The following is a 9,952-nucleotide window of genomic DNA, read 5'->3' on the forward strand; positions in this document are numbered from 1 at the left end:
GTTCAGCTATATTTTCCAGTACAGGGATGAAATGGGTGTTTGTATATACAAGCATCAACATGCTTAACTACTCACTTTCCCTCCAAATATGTAGAATTTCAGTCTGTTTATATGGAATATGGGAGTTGGGTGAAGAGTCATTTCAGCGTATGTATGACTTATTAAAAGACAAATCTTAAGTAGAGCTGAATCCTAAACTGCATTATGGTATTGTACCCAAACATTGCATTTAAATGGGAGATTCAACTTCCTTTATAGGAACAGAACGGACTCCTGAAACTCTTACCACAAAAGTGGTACATAGACATGCAAATAGTCCCATTGTCTTTGTCATAAACCTACAGCTAAGGGTAGCCTAAAATCCCTCCTTTACCTGTAAGGGGTTAAGAAGCTCAAATAACCTGGTTGACACCTGACCAAAAGGACCAAAAAGGAAAGAAGATCCTTTCAAATCTGTGGGGGGAGGTTTTGTTTGTGCTCTTTGTCTGGTTCTCTCGGACAGAGAGGGACCAGGGCAGAAAAAGCCATCTCCTGAAACCATACCTGAAATGAGCCTCTAAGATTACAAAAATCGTAAGTAAAGCAAGGAAATGTGTTAGATTATCTTTTGTTTAGCTTGTGAATTTTCTCTATGCTAAGAGGGAGGTTTATTCCTCTTTTTGTAACTTTGAAGTTAAGCTGAGAGGAAAATCCTGTGTGTTTTAAATCTTTTTATTACCCTGAAAAGTTATCGTCCATCCTAATTTTGCAGGTGTGATTCTTTTACTTTTTTTTAAATAAAATTCTTCTTTTAAGAACCTAATTGATTTTCAGCTTCCTAAGAACCAGGATTTGATCTGTTCTCACTTTGTAAACAACTGGTTAGTATATTATTCTCCAGCCTCCCCAGGAAAGGGGGTGAAGGGTCTTGGGGGGATATTTTGGGGAAACAGGAACTCCAAGTGGTCCTTTTCCTGAATTTTGTCTAAATCACTTAGTGGCGGCAGCCATAGCATCCAAGAACAAGAAAAAAAGTGTGCCTTGGGAAAGTTTTTAACCTAGACTGGTAAAAATAAACTTTGGGGGACTTTCATGCAGGTCCCCACATCTGTACCCCAAAGTTCAGAGTGAGGAGGGAACCCTGACAGTCTTCAATGGGATTGATCAAATGATGAAGCGTTTACAGGATTAGGTCCCAAGTTTGTGAATTGTTCTAGATGAAACTGGCAAGGCCGGAGCTGTCAGATCAGAAGGAGCGTCATTCGAATAGAGTTGGGCAGATGTGGGTTACGTCTTAGCTCCTCCCTGGTTAAGATGAGGAAGATATTTTCAGCAAAGTTCTTGGCAGATTCCTGAGGCAGCTGGTTTAAGGTCATCATTAGAATCTTCACTTACAGTTCTCTCATCCACAAAGCTGGAAAATGAGGCATTTGTTTGGCTGCTCCGGTTCCAGTTATCACAGTGCACGTTGGACTAGTTCGGCTGCAAAGAAGAATTCTCGGTACACGGGGACAACTCCTGGTTCCCGCCAGGCTGCAGAGCTGGGCTGACAGCAGAATCCAGACATCCGCTGGTCAGGGCAAGCAGAGGCATTGCTCTCATGATCTGGCCTTGACGTGATGCAGTATGGATGCCATGGGTAATTCGGACCAAGGGGGAGAAACCGAATCAAAAACACTGTTTAAAAACCTTCCATCCCTTCCCGCCCCCTTCCCCTCCTGAGGATTCCTGGCCAGTTTAACAGCACGACACAGAGGGTGACGAACTTAAACAAAGCCTCTGTGCTGCTAATGCAGCCTGGGCAGACAGCGGCAGAGATTTGAACAGGACCCTGTCTCCCTGGCCTGCATGCCCCGCTCCCCACTAAACACGTCAAACGCCTTCCCCGGCTGATCTCATGAGCTGCCCTCCGGCTCTGGGAGAAGGATGAGGGAGGGGGAGGGGTAGCGCCCTGACCCAAATCCCCCTGAAATCAAAGGAGCCTCAGGGAGTCGGGTTTGGGGTAATTACATTTTTGTGGAACCTAAACCCTAATCCCTGTCTCTGGCATTTAGGCTGTGAAATTTAAGCCCCTTCTAAAAATTGGATTTAGGCTCTCAGGTCATTGAAAGGTTTCATTGAAACTGTTTCCCCGCTTGTCCAATGGGAATTTTATTTCTCTACGTTAAGATTCGCTCATGAATGTGAGACGCAGAGATACCGAGGTGAGGCGCGCTTTAAAACACCTCTCCTAGATTAAATTAATCGCGTGGCAATAGTGGCTATTGACACGCACCTGGATTTGGCAGCTGTTTCTCTTTCAGCTGTTCCGCTCTTACTACAAGACCTGTGGGTATGCCCGTTCCTTAGAGAATGTTTGTAATCACTCGCTGCGGGCCGTCACGACTCTCCCCTTTCAATCCACTGGCAGGCCACGCAGCTGGCTCGGAGCTAGGCCCAGACAGGGTCACCGACCACAGTAACTGTGTCTGCCCATGAACTTTAGGGCAGGTGACAGACCTCCCCATTAGTGATGACCGTGCAATCTACGTTGCCGCTTGAGGTCCAAATGGCTCTCCGGGGTTCGTTCCCGGTGCCTCTTTCTTGACTTCTCAGAACACCAAACATTTGCTGAGAATTGACCATGTCCCTGCGACTCCAGCGGGTGCTCTGTGCGCATGAGCTAAAATAAGGGAAAGGCTAATGGCGAATAACCCTTTAAAAATCTTCATAAGTGTTCTAACATTTGATAATTTTAGATCTAGCTTTAGGTTTCACTGTAATGCTCCCCCCCCCCTTCTGTCTTGGTCTAAGATGCCACTATTAATAACATTGGCTTTGCGTTGTTCAGATTAAACTGATTTATGGCAGAAACCAATATACAAACATGGAGAGGTCCAGAGGAAAATTCTCCTGTGTTCAGGTTATTCCAGAACTGCCCGTTGCAACGTTCCTGCAGCTGGTGTTTACCGCTAGAGGAGGCAGGGGAATGGACTCGTTCGGTGCCTGTTCTCATCCACTGTGACAATTCCCATCTTCCTACCTGAGCCTCCTTTGTCCATTTGTTAACTTTTTAAAGAAGGACAGTTCTGCTTTCCCCCGCGGCTGCCCCTTGCCTTGGGAGGGGAGGGGAGGGGAGGGGAGGGCAGGGGAGGGGAGGGGAGGGGAGGGGAGGGGAGGGGGGAACTTGGGCAAAGCTACCTCAGTGTTTCCCTTCAAAGCTCCCCTAAAATACATCTTTCCCATGAAGCTTAGAAAAATACTTGACTGTTAGGGGGCTCTTTTGCTGAGGTCGCTGATCAATATTGTCTTAGTGGTTCCTTGTCCCCGCCCCCATGTGTCTCTTCCCATCTGTTGTCTTACACTGACTTCATAAGCTGTCTGGGGCTGTTTGGTCTGTGTTTGTGCCTAGCACAATAGAGCTCTGGTCCATGACCCTGGCTCCTACGGGTCATAATACAAAATAACAATTGACTTTACTTGGAACAGGAGGAGGAACTACTCTCTCATGCCTGAGAGAAGCAAGTAAAAATCACCTACTAGTTAGTGCTTAACTGTTTTCGTTTCCCCGAGTGTGTGTTTTTGTCCCTTAAAGGGCTGTGCGTAGTTGACGGTAGTTGAAGTTCGGTATATTTCTCCTATGCACTCCAGTGCTTTCTCGGGAGCCTGGTGGACCCATCTCCTTAAGTAGCTGCTGAGGGTGAACCCAGTGGGTCTGCAGGAGAGGCGGAGAGAGTCTCCGGGTTTTGCACATAAGCTTGGGGGTCCAGGGGCTGGATCTGTGACTGGGCACCTGGGAATAGAAATATATAATAAATCACATTAATCTTAATAGGAATAATAGACTGTTGCCCTGCCATTTTGTTACACTAATAAAATAAGACCAACAGGAGCTTGTAAATGGGGATAAGGCAAAATGCTGCATTTATTGTAAATATAATAAAAAGATAGAAACACACAATGTTAGATCACTACTATTCCTTATTTATCCACATATCCATACATACATTCATTCATGCAAGTTCTGCATAGTAGTTATAGTTACCAGCCTAAAAGCTGCTCCTGACAGAGTCCTGGCCAGGCGGCCTGTACAGGAGACTGGAGCGGAGGCCCTGTTAGACGCGCATCCGATGCTCCTGGAGGGTGGTGGCAGAACCAGACTCCAAGTTCCCAGTCCTCAGAGTCTATTTTGATAGGAATTTATTCCTATGCCAGTCCATGGGCGCTGCTTCATCATGCTGGCTGTCATGACAGCTCCATGGTGGCTGTCAGGTGCTTATCAGGTTTCTCATCCTTTGGGTTAGTCCGGTGGATTCCAGTTTGCTCCCCCGGGGTCCTCCGGTTGTTTCCACTTGGTGCCTTCTTCAGCCAAGCGACACTGAATTCCTAGGCTGGCACCTCCCTAACCATTCATTGGTCATCTAAACAGAGCCTTCATTCGCAGACATTCTCTGTCTTAATCTCATTTATTATTTCACCGTCTCTTTAACTTTCGGGGTATTACTAATTTATTTGAAAAAAGAAAAGTAGTACTTGTGGCACCTTAGAGACTAACCAATTTATTTGAGCATGAGCTTTCCTGAGCTACAGCTCACTTCATCAGATGCATACCGTGGAAACTGCAGCAGACTTTATATACACACAGAGAATATGAAACAATATCTCCTCCCACCCCACTGTCCTGCTGGTAATAGCTTATCTAAAGTGATCATCAAGTTGGGCCATTTCCAGCACAAATCCAGGTTCTCTCACCCTCCACCCCCCACACAAATTCACTCTCCTGCTGGTGATAGCCCATCCAAAGTGACAACTCTCTACACAATGTGCATGATAATCAAGGTGGGCCATTTCCAGCACAAAACCTGGATTTGTGCTGGAAATGGCCCACCTTGATTATCATGCACATTGTAGGGAGAGTGGTCACTTTGGATGAGCTATTACCAGCAGGATAGTGAGTTTGTGTGTGTGGTTTTTGGGAGGGGGGTGAGAGAACCTGGATTTGTGCAGGAAATGGCCCAACTTGATTATCATGCACATTGTGTAGAGAGTTGTCACTTTGGATGGGCTATCACCAGCAGGAGAGTGAATTTGTCGGGGGGGGGGGGGGTGGAGGGTGAGAAAACCTGGATTTGTGCTGGAAATGGCCCAACTTGATGATCACTTTAGATAAGCTATTACCAGCAGGACAGTGGGGTGGGAGGAGGTATTGTTTCATATTCTCTGTGTGTATATAAAGTCTGCTGCAGTTTCCACGGTATGCATCCAATGAAGTGAGCTGTAGCTCACAAAAGCTCATGCTCAAATAAATTGGTTAGTCTCTAAGGTGCCACAAGTACTCCTTTTCTTTTTGCGAATACAGACTAACATGGCTGTTACTCTGAAACATCTCTGGAGATGGTGAATCTCACTCAGTGGGAGCTGCGCTCTGTGACCCTTGTGCCCCCCTGTCTCTCATAGAATCATAGAATATCAGGGTTGGAAGGGACCTCAGGAGGTCATCTAGTCCAACCACCTGCTCAAAGCAGGACCAATCCCCAATTAAATCATCCCAGCTAGGGCTCTGTCAAGCCTGACCTTAAAAACTTTTAAGGAAGGAGATTCTACCACCTCCCTAGGTAACGCATTCCAGTGTTTCACCACCCTCCTAGTGAAAAAGTTTTTCCTAATATCCAAACTAAACCTCCCCCACTGCAACTTGAGACCATTACTCCTTGTCCTGTCATCTTCTATCACTGAGAATAGTCTAGAACCATCCTCTCTGGAACCACCTCTCAGGTAGTTGAAAGCAGCTATCAAATCCCCCCTCATTCTTCTCTTCTGCAGACTAAACAATCCCAGTTCCCTCAGCCTTTCCTCATAAGTCATGTGTTCCAGACCCCTAATCATTTTTGTTGCCCTTCGCTGGACTCTTTCCAATTTATCCACATCCTTCTTGTAGTGTGGGGCCCAAAACTGGACACAGTACTTCAGATGAGGCCTCACCAATGTCGAATAGAGGGGGACGATCACGTCCCTTGATCTGCTCGCTATGCCCCTACTTATACATCCCAAAATGCCATTGGCCTTCTTGGCAACAAGGGCACACTGCTGACTCATATCCAGCTTCTTGTCCACTGTCACCCCTAGGTCCTTTTCCGCAGAACTGCTGCCTAGCCATTCGGTCCCTAGTCTGTAGCTGTGCATTGGGTTCTTCCGTCCTAAGTGCAGGACCCTGCGCTTATCCTCATTGAATCTCATCAGATTTCTTTTGGCCTAATCCTCCAATTTCTCTAGGTCCCTCTGTATCCTATCCCTCCCCTCCAGCGTATCTACCACTCCTCCCAGTTTAGTATCATCTGCAAATTTGCTGAGAGTGCAATCCACACCATCCTCCAGATCATTTATGAAGATATTGAACAAAACCAATCCCAGGACCGACCCCTGGGGCACTCCACCGGCTGCCAACTAGACGTGGAGCCATTGATCACTACCCATTGAGCCCGACAATCTAGCCAACTTTCTACCCACCTTATAGTGCATTCATCCAGCCCATACTTCTTTAACTTGCTGACAAGAATACTGTGGGAGACCGTGTCAAAAGCTTTACTAAAGTCAAGAAACAATACATCCACTGCTTTCCCTTCATCCACAGAACCAGTAATCTCATCATAGAAGGTGATTAGATTAGTCAGGCATGACCTTCCCTTGGTGAATCCATGCTGACTGTTCCTGATCACTTTTCTCTCATGTCAGTGCTTCAGGACTGAGTCTTTACGGACCTGCTCCATGATTTTTCCGGGTACTGAGGTGAGGCTGACTGGCCTGTAGTTCCCAGGATCCTCCTTCTTCCCTTTTTTAAAGATCCCTCCGCCCCACCGGCCTCTGCTTCTCCCTCGGCAGCCGCCTCACCCTGAGCGACCCCATGAAATCCCACCGTGTCCCTGTCCACAGCCCTTAGCCCCCTGACTGTCCCCAATGCCCGGCGGGCCAGCGCTGGGCTGAGTGATGCCATTGGGGGTTGAGGGGCGGGGCCGTTTATCTCCATGGTAACTCTGTGACATGGGGGCACTGTATTGTGGGCAGGATCCTGAGTTGCACCGTTCACACCAGGGCTGTGATTTCCAGCTGTCAAATGGATGGAAAAAATGCTCGAGTCTCTTTGGAAAGTCCCGACGGTGCCCCATCCCCCGGCGCAGCGGAGCAGGGTTTATTCCGGCGCCGGGTGATCTCTGCCCCCAGCCCCGCCCGGACCCTGCATGGCCCATTTCCACACCCCGCCTCCATCTCTGGGGTAGGGAAATGGGCCATTCAGAGTCCGGGAACGGAAGGGTTAAACTGGCGGGAGGTTTGTGTCCCGTTCCCCCGGGGGCCGGGTCTCCTGCCCGAGCCCGAAGCGGGGGGTGTCGCTGCTGCCCCCGCGCGGCCGCCGGGAGAAGGGCGATTCCGCAGCCTGGGTTTTTGTGCGATCACAAACCGGTTTGGTGTCACTGTGTCTCTCGCACAGTAATAGCGGGCGGTGTCCTCGGGCTTCAGGCCGGTCATTTGCAGGTAGAAGTTGGTGCTGTCCTTGGAGGCTGTGAACCGGCCCTGGACCGAGGAGGCGTAGTACTTGCTTCCCTCGCTGTAATACCAAGCCAGCCACTCCAGCCCCTGTCCCGGCTCCTGTCGGATCCAGCCCATCCAGGTGCTGCTCAGAGTGAACCCGCTGGTGGCACATTGCAGTTTATGGGACTCTCCGGGCTTCTTCAGCGCTGGCCCCGACTGGGTCAGAACCACCTGCGAGCGGGCCCCTGGGGGAGAAGGGAAATGGCAGATTGGAATTAAAGCTCAGTCGCCACATGAAACCAGTCATTAGCCCCGGGTTCAGTGGAAAGTGAACAGGGAACAGTGGGAGAACCAGCCACACGGGGCACTTTGTACATCAGTCGGTGGGAGACGACAGAAGAAAGAAGTGTCCCACCCCACATCGATAGCGGCCGCAATAGTCCCAGATACCCGACCCCTCCTGTGTATTAACGGGGGATAAATTACCTTCCAGAGCCGCTACAAAGAAAACCAAATGGAGCCAAAGTGTCATTTTCCGCGTTGCTGTCGGGGAAAGTTTTCAGACTTTTGGCCGGTAACTGCAGAGACCCAGGGCCTGCGGATTGTCCCTCCGGCTGCAGCCCGGGCACTGAGAGGGACAGATTTAAACAGGAACCTGTCACTACTATTTGCATATCCCCCTCCTTATAAGAGAGACAAGCTCCCTAAGAGCGGCCTCTGAAAAGCTCGGTTTGGGGATTCAGGGAGGCGCAGTCAGACGTCAGTGGGTAGGGATCCAGCCTGGAGTTAGGGGCATGGGGATCCATCCCCCTTTTCCTCCATAGACTCCCTGGGTTACCCTGGGCAAGTGTGACGTGTCCCCTTGTGTTTCAGGCCCCCACCCGCACCTCGGACACTCCGGCCCTTTCCTCCCTCACAGAGCTCTTGTGAGGACAAACTCATGAAAGACCAGGAGGTCCCCAGATGCCATGGGATGTGGCCATGAGACGGCCTAAAATGGAGGAATATCTCTTAGCCTCCTAAGATCATGGCAATGACCGGGGGTGTTTTCAGAACCTCACGGGAACATTTCCAGCCACTCATCGGGTGGATTCTCCTTACCAGGGGAAATGTGACTGGTTTCTGAGCTGGGTAACTTGAGTCACGCTACGTTGTTGTGGGCAGTGCGCTGTAAATACTCCAGCCCTGCTACAGACTGATGGGAAGCCCATGAAAGTCAGAGAAACAAACAAACACACCCAGAACCACCGGCTGGTTAGTCCCGTGTTCGCTGGAGGACGCCCTGTGTACACACACCTGAGTCCCGACAATTCTGCCGCTGTGGCTTGAAATTTCCGTGCAAGTGTTTGCAAAACAGGGAAGGGAGTTATCATAGAGCCAGAGCTAATGAGGATGATTCCTACAGAGACTCAGCAATTCTGATTTAATGACACACCCCGGTGAGCAACAAGACTAGCAAAATATTCCTGTGCAGATCCGTATGCGGGCATGAAATAATCAAATCCTGCGGGCTTTATTCCCCGTGTGTGTGACCCCATTGATTTCCCTGGGCCCGGTGGTGGGAGTAAAGGGTCTTGCAGAAGATTAGTCAGGACATTGGCTCATCAAAGCACCAATCGGTGCCCTTTGAGCCTGAGGATGGGACGTGGAAGGCAGAGAGTCCTGTCCACCTGGTGCTGTTTTAGCTTCTGCTGATGCTATTGATAATATCACCAACACTTACATCGTGATTTTCCAGCCATGGCTCTCAGGCAAAGAAAGGAAACGTGATTCTCTCCAGTGCTTATAACCGTGTAAACTGAGGCACGGGAAAGTTCGGTTCAATGGCTCTCAGCACCCCCACGATACAAATTGTTGCAGCCCCCTGATAGCAGCTCTGGGTGTCACACCGGAATCACTGGCTGAACTGCTATGGCCGGTGCTCTAAGGGGAGGACAAAGCTCGAGGCCAGCTGAAGATTTATCTTATTTTACTGATGCATATGAAATGTCTCACAATATGTGCTGTCTATGTGCCCTACGAACATGACATTTGGAACTCAAGCGAAAATGCACCAAAGCAGTCTGCAAACAGCACGACGTGGTGTGGTCTAGAAGCAGCTGCATTGAAAGAAGCGGAGATCAGAAGGCTGGAGGCAGTAGAGGTGAGATTTCTTTGGAAGATGTCCCGTGTAAGGTGTCATGATTTCCAGACCAATGAAGAAGATGGAAGGAGTATAGGATGTGAAGTCAGGGAGCAGGATTCGCTGCAATCAAAGAGACTGAAATGATGGTGACACTGTAGACGACAAACAGAGGACAGGATACCGATAGGGCAAATACTGTCAGGGTCCGTCAGACCGAGAGGCAGACGTGGATGGTGACACTGTACTGCTCCCTGTAAAGATGCTTAGGGATGAAGAGAAGAAGAAGAAGAAGAAGAAGAAGAAGAAGAAGAAGAAGAAGAAGAAGAAGAAGCCCTATAATCTTTA

Source organism: Lepidochelys kempii, chromosome 13 (genome assembly GCF_965140285.1).
Source record: "Lepidochelys kempii isolate rLepKem1 chromosome 13, rLepKem1.hap1, whole genome shotgun sequence".
Lineage (NCBI taxonomy): Eukaryota > Metazoa > Chordata > Testudines > Cheloniidae > Lepidochelys > Lepidochelys kempii.